Source organism: Bubalus bubalis, chromosome 11, assembly GCF_019923935.1.
Source record: "Bubalus bubalis isolate 160015118507 breed Murrah chromosome 11, NDDB_SH_1, whole genome shotgun sequence".
NCBI lineage: Eukaryota > Metazoa > Chordata > Mammalia > Artiodactyla > Bovidae > Bubalus > Bubalus bubalis.
Window position 1 is genome coordinate 98,288,101 of NC_059167.1, and position 17,152 is coordinate 98,305,252.

Here is a 17,152-nt window from a genome sequence, read left to right on the forward strand (position 1 = left end):
GGCTGGAAGAAGCACAAGCTGGAGTCAAGATTGCCGGGAGAAATATCAATAACCTCAGATATGCAGATGACACCACCCTTATGGCACAAAGTGAAGAGGAACTACAAAGCCTCTTTATGAAAGTGAAAGTAGAGAGTGAAAAAGTTGGCTTAAAGCTCAACATTTAGAAAACGAAGACCATGGCATATGGTCCCATCACTTCATGGCAAATAGATGGGGAAACAGTGTCAGACTTTATTTTTTTGGGCTCCAAAATCACTGCAGATGGTGACTGTAGCCATGAAGTTAAAAGACGTTTACTCCTTGGAAGGAAAGTTATGACCAACCTAGATAGCATATTCAAAAGCAGAGACATTACTTTGCCAACAAAGGTCCGTCTAGTCAAGGCTATGGTTTTTCCAGTGGTCATGAATGGATGTGAGAGTTGGACTGTGAAGAAAAGCTGAGCGCCGAAGAATTGATGCTTTTGAACTGTGGTGTTGGAGAAGACTCTTGAGAGTCCCTTGGACTGCAAGGAGATCCAACCAGTCCATTCTGAAGGAGATCAGCCCTGGGATTTCTTTGGAAGGAATGATGCTAAAGCTGAAACTCCAGTACTTTGGCCACCTCATGCGAAGAGTTGACTCCTTGTAAAAGACTCTGATGCTGGGAGGGATTGGGGGCAGGAGGAGAAGGGGACGACAGAGGATGAGATGGCTGGATGGCATTACCAACTCGATGGACGTGAGTTTGAGTTAACTCGGGGAGTTGGTGATGGACAGGGAGGCTTATCGTGCATCGATTCATGGGGTCGCAAAGAGTCAGACATGACTGAGCGACTGAACTGAACTGAGCTGATATATAATTAATAATTTTTAATAATTGCATATAATTATATATAACAATTATCTAGTGCTTATATAATATATTGAGATATTAAATATATTATCTTATAGGTTATTACAAGATATTAAATATAATTTCCCATGCTATACAGTAGTCCTTGTGGCTTATCTCTTTTATATACAGCAGTGTATACCTATTAATCCCAAACCCTCAATTTGTGCCTCCATTCCCCCTCCTTTGGCAACCATAAGTTTGTTTTCTTTGTGCATATGTTTCTATTTTATAAATAAGTTTATTTGTATAATTTTTTTAGATTCCACATACAAGTGATATCACATGATACCTGTCTTTCTCTAATTTATTTCACGTAGTATGATAAAAAGATATGGTATCTTGATGATAGAGATCTCTGATGTGTGTCTTCCTGTCTAGCACTATCTCATGCCAAAGAGTAACATGGGTACCATTCTGGGAGCTTTTAACAAAAAATGTCAAGCTTTTGAATGCATTATGTGCCAAGGATTTAAAGTGGGCCTTGTATAAGCACACCAAAAATTTCTATTTTAGGACTTGGACAGACATCTTGATACTTTATGTTATGGTTATGTCTGTAAAATTAATAGTAAGGATTTTAAATTGAAATACATATAAAGAACCTTAAAAATTCATATTCTAGTAATGTTTGAAAACAAGAATATAATTAGAGATATGAAGATATGTATAAGAATGCTTAGTATAATATTTTTCATAACAACAAAAATTGGAAATAATATAAATGCATACCAGTGGAGGCTTGATTAAATTATGGTAATCTTTATCTTAAAATACCTTTCAGTGAGTCAAAATTTACTTTTCATAAACATTTATTGCCATAAATATTTTAGTTACAATTTTAAATGTAAAAGCAAAAGTTTAATTAGTATGTTTCTAATTTGTTTTTATAAGTTGAATGTGTATATATTATGTATTTTTTGAAAAAAGACAAGAAGTCAGTAAACCAAAATGTTAGCATTAGCCATTTACAGAGTTGGATCGTGCTTAATTGTATTTTTGCTTTGTGTTTTGTTGTATTTCCCCCTTTTCTATAAGAAGCAGGATTATTTTATAATAATTAATTCTTAATGAAATCCTTAACAATGAGCTTTCATAACAAGGTTGTGGTGAAGAGCAGGCATAGGAGGTGTATCAGTAGTTGAAAAATATTTTCTGAAATCAGAACAGCGTAAATGTTGAGTGATCCTCCACTTTATTTATGTCATATTTGTCTTTCTGAAGGGCACTGCAAGTTTGCAAAGTCCTGGAATCATGGTTCCATTATTGAATAGCTCATATATAAAAACATAGCTTCAAAAATGGTGGCTCGTAGGAAAAAACATGAAACACAATAGTAAAATTGGATGTGCAAAATTAGAAAAAAATGAATTACTGGATAACTTTATTGTTTGCCAGTGGCTTGACTGCATACATTTTGTAAAACATAACAACAGTGATAGAGAAATCAACCATTGTTATAGTTTTACTGTCCAAAAAAAATGGTCTTAACCATCTATAAATTAGCAAAAAGAAAGGGGCTAATTACATGATTGTGATATGGATCAAGAGCCGATGAGGGTGCCAGTGTGTGCTCTGTTTTTACTGCCGCTGAAATACCTGCTTCCCATTGTGTGTTTATATACTCTCAGGATGAATGTTGTCAACTATCTGTTGCTACTCCTGTGCTGTGTTTACTGGCCTCAGACACGAGGGAACAATTGAAAACTTACTTGAACTCAATCTTAAGAAGTGACGATTTCTCTTTTGTTAGGTTCTATTCGAAATATTTATGGAAATGCATTTTCCTTTTATCCCCAAATTCTTTTATTGCTGAGTTTTTACATGTTTTTTTTTTGAATTTTATAAGAAATTAAATTTATAAGACACATGGATTTTTTCTGGAGACTTCAATAACTACTGTGGGCTGAAATTTTGTTGACACATGAGTGTAACTTTCAGTTAATGAAAGAGCATCAGGGTTTAAAATGAAAGAAAATTTACAATGGCAACCCTTTGTGTGCAGGGGTGGGGGGACAGATGGGGAGAGTAAAATTTTTCCTTAAAAATGTGTGGTTTTTTATCTACTGCTGACCCTTGACCTTCCAACATGAGATATTTATAATCAAATGTTTTTCTAGGAAATGGTGATTTTTTTCAGGTTGAGAAATAGGACTCAGAGTTCTCAAACTGTTGCAGTATAGAATTAGTTCTACCTTCACCTACAGCTTCATTCAAAATCTGTCATTGAACATATACTATGTGCAAGAGCCTGAAGATGTAAAGATAAATAAGACATGATTGATGCTCCCAAGAAGGGTTAAGATGAGTAAAAGGCACAAACTAGGTAAGAATATAGTTGTAGTATAAACTCCACTTACCTGGTATTGTGAAAGATGAAAGAGGAGCACTTGGACTCTGACCCTGTATAGAAATTTAATCCAGTGGGTGGTATCCTCAGTGGAATGGAATAATAATGCTAATAATGATTGACGGCGAAGACAACAGTGATAACAGGGCCAGACATTGTGCTCAATACTTTACACATATTAATACATTACCTGTTTAGGCTTTGCCATAGTTCAGTGAAGTGGGTGGTACAGTAATTTCTTTTTACAAATGATGAAACAAGAGGCACAGCTAAGATGCAAACCTAGGTCCATTTTATTCCGAGTCCAAACCCTTAAAAAGTTCGTGCTTTGAAGTTCCACACACTAACTCTTGCTGAATACCTACTGGTAAGTTACATCACCTCTTTAAGCTTTGATTTCCTGCTTTGTAAAATGATGATAATTAATAACACCCGAGAACGCTGTCTGCCTCCTATCTGATAGCTACCTCTCCTTCCTTCTTCCATGCCAATAGAGCTCACCTCCAATCACTAAAGCTGAACATTCCAGATGCTCATGTTCTCAGCTGCCCTTATAGCCAGAGCCTGGACACATGACCAAGTCCTGGCCCATGGACCCTGAGAGGGAAATCAAGGGGAGAAATAGTTCATCTCTAATAAGAGTTAATGCTAGGAATCTACTTTCACTTCCTGCAGTGAAGCCCAATACTACTGTAGCCAACCTGCAATCCTAAAGAGCTGCCATGGACACGCTGAGGAGAGCTCCCAGAAAGCGGTGAGCAGAGGAGTCCGTGTTAACATCATGGAGCGATGTGGACAGTACATTTTCTTCCTTATTTAAACCACTTTTAATTGGATATTCTGTGACTCAAAGGTATTCCAAATTTATTGAGTTTTAGATGAGCTAAATAGTGTACAAAGCATTTAGTATAATACTTGCAGAGAGTAAGTGCTCAAGAATAGAGGGTCTTATCTGCTTGGTCAAAGTTATCTAAGTATGATTTTTGTTTTGTAGCTTTTGATCATTAGTAAGATACAGAGTTTTCTTTTCTCTTTTTAAATAACCATTTCTAAATTGACCAAGTCTAGACTTATAAATAATATGTAAACCAAATCACTGATACTCTTTGACTCCTGAAGGGATTAAGCATAGTGCAAAGTAACAGCTGGGGGCTTCACAGGTGGTGCAGTGGTAAAGAATCCACCTGCCAATACAGGAGACTCAGGAGACTTGTGTTCAGTCCCTGGGTTGGGCAGTCCCTCTGGAGTAGGAAATGGCAACCCCTTCTGGTGTTCTTGCCTGGAAAATCCCATGGACAGAGGAACCTGCTGGGCTATAGTCCGTGGGGTCACAAAGACTCAGACACAACTGAGCACACAGGCAGAAATTAACAACTGAGTTGGCCCAGAGCATTGAGCTCTCAGATACGCTGCTGGATCAATCATTAAATCCAGATCCATTCCAGAACGTGTATGAAAGGATTATAGGCATCCTCATGCATGCGTGCTAAGTCACTTCAGTCACGTCTGACTCTGTGTGACACTATGGACTGTAGCCTGCCAGGCTCCCCTGTCCATGGGGATTCTCCAGGCAAGAATACTGGAGTGGGCTGCCATGACCTCCTCCAGGGGATCTTCCCGACCCAGGGATCGAGCCTGAGTCTCTAATGTTTCCTGCATTGGCAAGTGTGTTCTTTACCACTAGTGCCACCTGGGAAGCCCAGGCTACTCATAAAGGAGGCTTTTGTCTTTTTAAATTAAAATCATACAACTGACCATCAAGAACACACCTGGAACTCCACTTTCCACCAGGTGAGCACTGTAGAAGTCATCAGTCTGCAACCTGGAAGAGGGCCCTCACCTGAACTCGCCATGTTGGCACCGAGGTCTCAGACTTCCGGCCTCCAAAATGGTGAGAAATACATTCCTGTCTGTTGTTTGTGAACAAAAATAAGGATGCACCTATAGTTAGACAAGGTGGGATTATTACTCGGTGTAGAGAGGGGAACACACATCATGGGGAATGATGGAGCACCTCAGTGAATGGATGTTAGGATAGTACTACAGGATTGGGACTTGGGTTGGGTAATCTGGAGACTCTAAGGAGATGGGGGTTTGTTCCAGATCACATGATGTAAGAAAGCAAGAGCAATTCTATGACTGGGCATCAACAAATCTTATCTACAGAGAGGAGAGATTAGACTGAGGATAGAGTTGTCACTGGTTAATAAGTAGCAATCAATCATCTTGGCCAAGCAAGGAGATGTTTGGCATTTTCAGGTAATACAGTGCCTTTATTTCTGCTTGTGCTTAGACAAAATTATGTAGGGACCTTATTTGGCCTCATTTTATTATGATCTTGGCATAACCTTGCCTGAGGTTGATGTTCTGTGAGAGAGATTAACATCTAATAGAATGAGATGGCCTCTCTGTGAGTATAAGGCAAACTTTTGAATTTCAGGGACTGTCATTTTTGTTTTTATCTCGATGCAAAATGCAGTGATATTAGATGCACATGTACTTCTCTATATGTAATGCTGTATTTTGAAATCCAGAATTAAAATAAGTATGGGGATGGTGTGTGTGTGTGCTCAATTGTGTTCGACTCTTTGCAGCCCCATGGACTGTAGCCCGCCAGGCTCCTCTGCCTATGGAGTTTTCCAGGCAGGAATACTGGAGTGGGTTACCATTTCCTTCTCCAGGGGATCGTCCTGACCCAGGGATCAAACCCACGTCTCTTGCTTCTCCTGCACTGGAGAATTCTTTACCACTGAGCCACCTGGGAAGCTTCTACCTGGGATGGTACTTTACTGTAAAGGGAACAAGAGCAAAATCCTGTTGTTTCTATTAATGGTCCATGTTGGAAAGATTCTGTAATTCTTTGTGGCTGATGTAAGGAAGTTAGAGTAGGAGTACCCCAACAATAGCAGGAAAATACTTCCCCAGAAAGGGTGTAGTCTCCAGCTAGCCACATCCTCCTTCATCCCTGGACAAAAAGATAAAGGAGGAATATTCTACTTTATGTTTTATTCATTCACAATTATTTTTTGACAATCAAATCCCAGATATCATTCTAGGTTGTTGGGTTTTTTTTAATCTGGTGTTTATTTTTAAAAAGATCTTCAACTGTCCTTGGTGTCTCCCTTTCTATCTGTTCTTGTTCATATATTTAACAAGTGATTACAAAAGACCATGATAATGAGAATAACTTAAGCATTGCTCATGCGATGGTATTATAAGTTAAGATGAGCTGCAGTTGATATGTTTCAGTTCTAGAAAAATTTTCATAACATGTGGCCAGTTGCAAACTGAAAATAAACCATGGAGACTTAGGGGTAGGAATAATGACAAAAACTTCTGGATTACAAGTTGGAAAATGCATTTTCACAGGGAAGCGTCAAGGAGACACTTAATGAGAGCATGTTAGTAACTGTCATTTCTTAAAGAAATAAAAATAAATAGTGCTTGGATGATAAAGGAGATATTCAGTTACTGCCCCTAAATAAGCACAAAACTCTGTCACACTCCCTCTCACTCCTAATATGTGATTTTTAACTCAAGGTTTTCTTACTTCATCTATGTTTCAAAAACAATTTTCTTCATTCAGAAGAACTATTGCAACACTTATATTTTATTTTATTTTTTTTGAAACACTTATATTTTAAAATCTTTTTCATGTGAGATATCCATGCTCAAGGGTGAGGATTACCCAAAGTCATTCTCATTGCTTTGTTTTCCGTTTTTTGTGCCTGGCTATATTAAGTTACTGATTGTTTTCCCCTTCTCTTCTGTAACATATTTAACTTAGATTTATTCCTGCAATAATAATTTATAATCTATTACAAACTTGTCTTGAATTAATAGGTATATATCAGCTCAACAATAATCTGCTTTATGATATATCCAAGTTGCAAAGCAAAAGGAACAGCATTTGACTGTTGCTGCCTTTCCACATGTCCTGACAGAGAGGATCTTGTGTGAGAATAGAGGAAGCTGGTTCGTGAGGAAAGAGGAAGCGAGGCCACGGGCTTGGTTCTGAGCCTGTTGGTGGAAGGTAAGGGGGAGGGCGCTACTGCTGGTCCTCACACTTGATTGCATCGAAAGGACCAGAGGCTGTGTTACAACATCAGACGCTGAGCCTTACCGCCACGAGTTTCTGCTTCCTTAGGTCTCAGGGTTGGAGAATTTGTAATTCCGAAGAATTCCCAGGTGGTGCTGTTACTACTAACTCAGGGACCACATTTTATATTTAAATTTTATTTTATCAACGTATAGTTGATTTGCAATATTGTATTAGTTTCTCTTGCACAGCAAAGAAATTCAGATATACATATATTCATTCCTTTTCAAATTCTTGTCCCACAGAAGTCATTACAGAATACTGAATATAGTTCCCTATGCTATATGGTAGGACCTTATTGTTTAATCCATCCTATATATAATAGTTTGTATCTGCTAATCCCAAATTCCCTTATCCTTTGGCAACCCCAAATTTATTCAATATGTCTGTGAGTCTTTTTCTGTTTCATAGATAAGTTAATTTGTGTCATACTTTGAATTCCACATGTAAGTGATATCATATAGTACTTGTCCTCTTTCTGACTTCATTTAGTACAGTCATCTCTAGGTCCATCCATGTTGCTGCAAATGGCATTATTTCATTCTTTTTTATGACTGAGTAGTATTCCATTGTGTATATATACGTGTGTGTGTATATATATATACACCACATCTTCTTTATTCATCTGTTGATGGTTGTTTGTTTCCATGGCTTGGTTATTGTAAATAGTGCTTCTATGAACATGGGGTGCATGTATGTTTTTAAATTGCAGTTTTGTCTGGATATATGCCCAGGAGTGGGATTGCTGGATCATGTGGCAATTCTATTTTTAGTTTTTTGAGGAGCCTCCATACTGTTTTCCATGGTGGCTGCACCAATTTACTTTCCCACCAATAGTGTAGGAGGGAAGAACCACATTTTAAAAACCTTTACCCTTGTTGATAACTGTCTGTTGATCCCCCAGCTATGTGGGTTACAGGTTCCTCCTTTCCCGTATAACTTCTTACCATGCTGAGATAAGTTGGCGGTGGCCTAATCTCATGTCTTCTCTGCTAGCTTGTTATCTGGACCTCTGGTCTAGAGCCTGAAGCTTAGTGTCTTCTTAGGCTGGGTCCTAGTTTTTCAGGCTCTTTGCTCATGTCCCTGAGCCTTCATTTCTCTCGTAGCTTAGACTGGACACTGAATCACTGAAACATCTTCTCTTGGCCTTAACCTCTAGCCTGTCTCCTATACCCATGTGACTTATAGTGCCTGTCAACCCTTCTGTCTGTCTGCATCAATCATTCTTGGCCTGCCATGTAAATGGCAACCCACTCCAGTATTCTTGCCTGGAAAATTCCATGGACAGGGAAGCCTGGCTGGCTACAGTCCATGGGTGGCAAAGAGTCAGACACAGCTGAGCATGTGCGCACATGTTCTGTTATCATCTAAGTCTCTTGTGAAACTTACCACCTACAGAATTCTGATTTCATTCAGTTCCATTACTATGATAAATATAATGAATTAGAGTTCCTTGGGAACTCAAAGGACACAGAAACATGTGATCTGATTGAGTCTGAAAGAAGCAATATGTGGTTGTTAGTTATCATCAGAGCTAATAAGACAAAGAAAAATTCAGTTCAGTTCAGTCACTCAGTCGTAGCCTACTCTTTGTGACCCCATGAACCACAGCACACCAGGCCTCCCTGTCCATCACCAACTTCCAGAGTTCACCCAAACCCATGTCCATCGAGTTGATGATGCCATCCAACCATCTCATCCTCTGTCGTCCCCTTCTCCTCCTGCCCTCAATCTTTCCCAGCATCAGGGTCTTTTCCAATAGGTCAGCTCTTTGCATCAGATGGCCAAAGTATTGGAGTTTCAACATCAGTCCTTCCGATGAACACCCAGGACTGATCTCCTTTAGGATGGACTGGTTAGATCTCCTTGCAGTCCAAGGGACTCTCAAGAGTCTTCTCCAACACCACAGTTCAAAAGCATCAATTTCACATTGTCCAACTCTCACATCCATATATGACCACTGGAAAAACGATAGCCTTGACTAGATGGACCTTTGTTGGCAAAGTAATGTCTCTGCTTTTCAATATGCTCTCTAGGTTGGTCATAACTTTCCTTCCAAAGAGTAAGCGTCTTTTAATTTCATGACTGCGATCACCATCTGCAGTGATTTTGGAGTCCAGAAAAATAAAGTCAGCCACTGTTTCCACTGTTTCCCCATCTATCTGCCATGAAGTGATGGGACCAGATGCCATGATCTTAGTTTTCTGAATGAGAAATAATTGACTTCAGTTACAGAAAGGCATACTTAACATTGTACATGGTGAACACATACTTAGAAACTGTATTAGTTTTCTTATGCTCTGTGATCAGTTCAGTTCAGTTCAGCCGTCTCCGACTCTTTGTGACCCCATGGACTGCAGCAGCCAGGCTTCCCTGTCCATCACCAACTCCTGGAGCCTACTCAAAGTCATGTCCATCGAGTCAATGATGCCATCCAACCGTCTCATCCTCTGTTGTCCCCTTCTCCTCCTGCCTTCAATCTTTCCCAGCATCAGGGTCTTTTCTAATGAGTCAGCTCTTCACATCAGGTGGCCAAAGTATTGGAGCTTCAGCTTCAGCATCAGTCCTTCCAATGAATATTCCGGACTGATTTCCTTTAGGATGGACTGGTTGGATCTCCTTGCAATCCAAGGGACTCTCAAGGGTCTTCTCCAACTGCTCTGTGATAAATCACCATAAACTTGGTGTCTTCAAGTAACACCCATTTATTAGCTCACAGTTTTGTCCGTCAGAAGTCTAGAAAGCAGAGCTGGTCCACTCCTGGGATCCACACAGAGGTGAAATCAAAATGTCGACCGGCGGCATGCTCTTATGGAGGCCTGAACAAGGAAGAACTTGCTTCCAAGCTCATTTGTGTTATTAGCAGAAGGCAGTTCCTTCTGGTTATAGGACAGAGGTCGGACAGAGGTCTTCCTTTTCTTGCTGACTGTCAGCCAGGTACCACTCTCCGCTTGTACACAGCTCATGTAATTCGTTGCTTAGGCCCAGCTGAACAATCTCCGTTTTGACATTTAACATAATCATAGGGATGTCATCACATTCTTACTTTCCACCAGCACTTAAAGGGGCAAATGATTTGATTATACAAGATTGAAAGACACTGGGGTAGAATTCTGACTACTGCAGTCCACCCTCTCCCCCACAACAGCCCACATCTGTTTCACACGCAAAACACCTGTACCTGCTCCAACCTACCCCTTTTCAATATCAACTCAGAAGTCCAAAAAAAAAAAAAAAAAATTCATCTAAATCAGCTTCTGATGAGGCTCCTAGGGCACACTCCCTCTCTAACTGTGGTCCTGTGGAACTATAGAGACAAGTAGTTTGCCCCCACACTCTCAAGATACAATGGTGGGCAGGCACGAGATAACAGTTCAGGCATTCCAGCTCAAATGGGGTGAAAACGGAAAACACAGAGGAGTTATCAGTCCAAAGCAGTTATGACATCCAGCTCGGCTAACTCATTAGGCTAGAAAGCCGGAGAATAATTCTCCTTGACTTTTTGTTTTACTCTCTTGGCTCTTGGTTCTGCCCTCTGAGTAAGGGTTACTAGGGGTCATTCTTAGACTAATGTTACTGTAGTCATGATTTGATTTTTGGTGTAGACTGCATTTCAGATATCTTGAGGAATTCATGGCAGATACATGGGAATGCATGACATTTATATTAGTAAGCATAATTCAAACATTTATAAAGTTAACAAGATGGCACCCCAATTTTTAAGCACAATGATATTAACCACCTATGTCAGTCATTCCCCAAGCCATGAGCTCAGAAGATGATGACTTCTAGGAGTAAAGAGCATCCATTAGGAATGGTCATCTGTTAGATGACTATCTCAGTGAAGAAACAGGAGGAAATCAAAGAACTGAGAAAACAAGTTTACAGTAAGGCTTTAAATAAAGCCTACTAGTATGTCCTTAAGCCGGCTTTTCTCTAACATAGTCGAATGTCGTCAGGAAGAAAAAACCAACCAAAGGTCATGTATTTGGGTACTTGTTAACATCAAAAAAGAGATACCTAAGACCTAATTAAGAACCAGTGTCCAGTACATGGACGACTCTTTGAAGTTATTTTGGCAGTGGCCTCTAAAGCATACAACTTTGGAGACCTCTTCTACACGAGGCTGCCCTGAATGTGACCCTTAGACAAAGCCACAAGAAGGCTGCTACAGACAAAGAGAGAAGACCTTTAGTCTAATGATTTGCAGCAGATAGGGGGAAGTTGAGGGAAGAGTTACAGTGATAATGTAAACATTTCACACTTCACATATTAAACAGTGGCCCAGGCCCACTGTGAGCACAAAATGTTCTTTGAGATGTTTTTCAAGTTGCAATTGTGGATTTGTGCTAATATAGTCATCATTTCTTGTCCAGTCTCTCCTGTGAACAAGGGCAAGTATTACAGTGGGTTATTGTTAAAATTATTGCAGTGATAGGGTCGTGTGAAAATTCAGTTTGTAGTGGGAGAATGAGACCCACTCAGCCAAGCACAGATAGAACAAGAACTCTGGGTTCTGGCCTTGTTCGATAGCCTAATGGCCACCATTTATGGCGTGCCCTCTGTGTGTAAAACGCTGTTATGTGTTTTACAAATGTTATCACATTTAGTTCTCAGAGCAATCCTTAGGCAGCAGAAACTTTGATTCAGTTTCATATTTGTAGACACTGGGGCTCTGAGAGAGGTTGCCATTTGCCCAAGGACACGCAGTTGGTAGGCGATGGCTGCCTCTGGATCACTCGGCATAGTTTCCTCGTAGCTTGCCCATCATGTTGAAATTACCTGTTCGAGTGTTGCCCACACCAGACTATAAGGTCACAACAAGAGGGATTCTGTCTTATTTGGAACCTAGTGCAGGCAACATGTGTGTGTTGAACTGAACTGTCAGCCCCTAAAGACCATGCTCTTATCATGTCAGGATGTGCTAACTTCCTAACATGATAAAAATGTGGCAGAGAGATAACCAGGGCTTGGAGACAAGGAGGGTGCAGAGTTCTGGGGTTAGAAGACCTTCTAGAAATGACCCACATCTGTCTCTTCAGAAGAATTCATTCTTGGAAGTCTTCATTCATGCAAATTCTTGCTGATGAAAAACTATCTCCATGAACAATACATAGAGAACTGTTGTAGAAATTCTCTCTTCCTCTAATTTCTTCCCCCACCCAGAGCACACGGAAAGCAATAGAAATTGGACAAGCTATTTTTTACATTTTTCCTATGTTCCTGTCAATGCTGCTCAAGAGAGCTTTGGTAAATGGGTAACAAGGCACAGAATAGGTCAAGTATCTCTACCACGTGTCTGCCACCTGGACCCTGGGGCTATAGCCACCCCTAGGCCTTTTTACCTTGAGACTGAAGTGACCTGGGCACAAAAATGTTCTGATATACACTGACCACTGTCTGAGGCTTGACGTCCAGGCCATAAGCTAGTATGGACGCCCGTGGAAGCTTATAACAGCGGGTATGTTTCAGAGAGTGGATTTTCCTGGGTGTCATATTTACTCAAAGAAGCCAGAAACAGCAAAATGAAAGGGGTTAGTGCAAACCATAATTCATATGAGCCATCCACTTGTGTTCCAGTGAGACATGGTCACATGTCAGGTCTAAAGGTTAATCTATCTGCAAGTGGACAGCAAATCCAGTTCTGGGGCCAGGCCTGAAAAGGCAGGTGGGAAGCAATCAAGGGATACAAACCATGAGCAGGACCCAGGTGGAGGTCTGTTCTCATGGGTGTTTCTGCAGTGGTAGAGGGACAGGCCTGCTAGCTCAAGGCTGTGGGGCAGGCCCAGAGAGGCAGAGTCCTTGAAGGAACCAGCTCTGTGTAGAGACTCAGCCCCAGGACCCAGAGACCCAAGGGGCTGGGCAAGTGGGAACTTGAAAAGGAGACATGCATTACTGAGAAAGTACCTGGGGGAGGCATGTATTGAGCTGGCCAAAAAGTTCACTGGAGTTTTCCCAGAAGATTGATCTTTTTAAAGTCTTTATTGAATTTGTTACAACATTGCTTCTGTTTTCTTTTAATTGGGGGATAATTGCTTTACAATGCTGTGTTGGTTTCTGCCATACAACATGAATTAGCCATAGGTCTACATACGTCCCCTCCCTCTGGAACCTCCCTGCCACCCTCCTTCCCATCACACCCCTCTCAGAGGTCACAGAGCATGGGTTGAACTCCCTGTTATACAGCAGCTCCCACTAGCTGGTTTGCTCACGGTAACGTATGCGTTTCAGTGCTACTCTCTGCATTCTTCTGCAGCCTCTCCTCCCCTGGTTGTGTCCACAAAGAGGTTGTGTCCTCTTTGTCTGCATCTCTGTTCTGCAAATAGGTTCATCAGTACCATTTTTCTGGATTCTCTGTATATGTGTTAATGTCCAATATTAATGTATGATATGTTTTTCTCTTTCTGACTTACTTAACTCTGTATAACAGGCTCTAGTTTCATCCACCTCACTGGAAGTGACTGCTTTCTATTTTTTACGTTTTGGTTTTTTTGGCCCCGAGACATGTGGGATCTTATTTCCTTGACCAGGGATGGAACACACACTCCTTGCATTGGAAGGCAAAGTCTTAACCACTGGACCACCAGGGAAGTTCTGGGTGTTTCCATAATATCTTAACAAACAAACATTTTGGCTAACCCAGTAGCATCATGATTCAGAACTTGAGTTCTGGATTCAGATTATCTGGATACCAAATCCACCTGCCACAACTGATCATGTGATTTTTCTTGAGTTATTCAATCTCTCAATCCCTCTGTTTCTCCACCTGTGTAATAGTACGCACAGCGTTCATTATTAAAAAAATAAAGCAGCAATCCTAAAGCTTTTTTGCACAACCCCTTGCACACTCAAGTACTAAATACATGCTTAGTGTATTGTCTACACTACATGTATAGCTATCAGGGACGTTTTTATAGTGTATTGTCAGTAGCAGCAAATTTCAGTACTAATTAGCAACAAAAAATATCCCGTGGACAGAGGATCTTAGTGGGCTACAGCCCATAGGGTTGCAGAGTTGGACACGAATGAGCAACTAAGCACACAGCGCACACACACACACACACACACACGCACAATTAGCAACAAAGGAAACTTACGAACAAATTAGAAGAAACTTAGGAACAAATTAGAAACCCATGGTCAGCCCTGGAGCCCTCAGTGCTCTCTCATTGGCCATGCTTTGCATTCAATGCCCTGGGTGCCTACCCCAGGTCAGAGGCTCCTGAGTCGTGCTGGTGGGCTTGAGAGAAGGCAGGTTTGAAGTAATAGTCTGGAACTGATGCGGGATGTGAAAACACCAAAGAAGTGAAGGCTGTGAAAGTAAAATTCATCTCCTGGGCCCTGTGAGATCATATGGGTGTTCAGGGTGTGGTAGACAGGAACCTAGGAGTGCATCTGGTACTCTGTCCCCAGGGCTGGGACAGAGGCCAGGAGCCCCCAACCCAGGTTGTGGGGTGGTAGGGGACCTAGATGGACTGCTGCTTAGAAGCCATCGGATTCCTCCCTCTTCAATGAAGTGTGGCTCCTAAGACTTGGGTAGGGTGCCATATGCTTGTACCTGATAAGAACCTGGCCTGTCTGATATCAGTATGGGTGGTGACAGAGAATCAACACCAGGGTTCTTCACTTAGGGTGGGACTCATCAGGCTAATTCTTCAGTAAGCCAACCTTGAGACATTGCTGGGGTAATCCATCAGCCATAAAGATGTATGCTTGGGCCTGAGCTAAAGAATTCTATAGTGGTTTTCTATAGTGGTTTTAGGTTTTCTGCCCAGTGAGTCCTACTGAGAAGACACTGATGTGATTAGAGGAAGCATGGCTGGGACCCACATGTGTGATGTCATCTCTTTAGAAAGCTGGAAGACAAGGACTTACATGACCATAGTTCTCAAGCTTTGTGAGCATAAGAATGGTTTCTAAGATGGGTTTACAATGCAGACTCTTGTGCTTCACTTTAACTCTTAGTGAATCTGAATTTCTGAGACTGTGGCCCAGGAAGGCTCATTTTAAACAACTTTCCTTGGTGATTCTTATTCCTGAGGTTTATGGGTCTAAGAAACAAGGATGTAGAGGCTCATTCTGCTACAGCAAGTGGAGATGGATTTTCCATTTTATGAAGGCTGGATGAAATCTGGCCCGATTCTGTTCATCTATAATGGCTTAGATGTGGTTGTAAGGAGTTTGGAGGAGGTGTGGTCATCGGACTCTGCCATAAGTGATAAAGATGAGATAAAATGGATAGATGTTGATGGTAAAATTTGTAGACTCATCAGGCCAACTGGGGATGAGGCCAAGGATTACTGGCGAGGTGGAGCTACTTCTGGTTAAATGAACAGACATCCACACAGGCATGGGCAGCCAGTCAGGGGAATGGACTCAGGAAGGACTCAGACTGAAGCTGCAGCCAAGGCCATCAACACATGGGCTCTTTCCCAGCTGCCCTTAATGTGCTGACAGGAGTGTGCAGCTGACGTGGGCCTCGTATCTGGGATGACTCTGGCTTCCTTCATCTGTCTGACACCTGGGAGTCTCTTTTAAGCTATTAAAAACAAAAAACAAAAAACAAAAAACCCAAATCCTCAGAACAGATTCCCAGCTCTGAGTTATCAACTGCATCCTCATCTCTTCAAGAAACTTGAGCTTCTATGCCAGAACTGCTAAACAATACTCAGGTGGGATGGGTTGGGATGTGAGTGGGGAGGCTACCAGGGGCTGGAAGCTGAATCTTAAGAATGGTTGGAATCTTTCTCATCCATTGCTCCTGGAAAGCTAGAGCTCTGACAACTTCAGGAAGCGAAATGACAAAGAAACAGACACTTTTACAACAACGCAAGATTTCTAGCTTGTGATAATGCGACCCAGAGAAAACTGTCAGACTATGGTGACCTAGTTGCTGCCTCCTCTTCTCACATTGTTCAAGGAAGTAAAGAGAGGCTCGACTGAAACACACTATGGGGGGTCTGGAAATTTCTCAGCTAAAAGAATTCTGCACTGCACACTTCCACAATTTTAAGATTCATTTGAGCTTACAAGTTTCCTTTTTAAAATGCTAGTACCCCATGGATGTCTTCTTGCTTGAAGCAGGTTACTTTCACCAGGCTGCACATCTCCTAAAACCTCTAGGAGGACAACTGCACTGAAAGTAAATTCTAGTTGAGCTGCAGAAACAGGAAATTGTGGATTATAATGCACTTCAAGGTGGGGAGTGGAGACTTTGTACATTCAGAAGGTCGCCTAGTTTTCCACTCTCTACCTGGGCAGGAAGTGGGAAGAAAGAAAGAAAAGAAAGAAAGGGCCATCTCTGGTGTTTTTTCAGCTCCTTGTTTCTCAGTGGGGTTTCTGGTCTCTCCCATTGCCTTGTGACTGGGCTTCCTCCCACTAATCCTTGAAGATCCTGTTTAACCATCACCTCCTTTCATATTTGGCCAAGGAGAATTAGAAGCTCTGTCCTTTGAGCTCTCACAGTTGTATACATATCTTTCACTCTGGTCTGTTTATTGCCACATTTCTCCCACCATGAATTCCTTGAAAACAGGGATCATACTCATTAGCATCTAACACACTATACAATAAGGCACCCCACTCTAGTACTCTTGCCTGGAGAATCCCATGGATGGAGGAGCCTAGTGGGCTGCAGTCCATGGGGTCGCTAAGAGTTGGACACGACTGAGTGACTTCACTTTCACTTCTCACTTTCATGCATTGGAGAAGGAAATGGCAACCCACTCCAGTGTTCTTGCCTGGAGAATCCCAGGGACGGAGGAGCCTGGTGGGCTACCGTCTATGGGGTCGCACAGAGTTGGACACGACTGAAGTGACTTAGCAGC

At 41.5% G+C, this 17,152-nt stretch overlaps 1 protein-coding gene across 1 annotated transcript in view; it reads left to right on the forward strand.

Moving 5' to 3' along the window:
• The first annotated feature begins 7,113 nt into the window (after positions 1-7,113).
• The window catches only part of FEM1C (fem-1 homolog C), a 43,897-nt gene continuing 33,858 nt past the window's right edge, over positions 7,114-17,152 (forward strand). The window contains exon 1 of the mRNA XM_044925500.2: positions 7,114-7,259. The gene's annotated coding sequence lies outside the window, so the exon portion shown is untranslated. The remainder of the gene's footprint in view (positions 7,260-17,152) is intronic.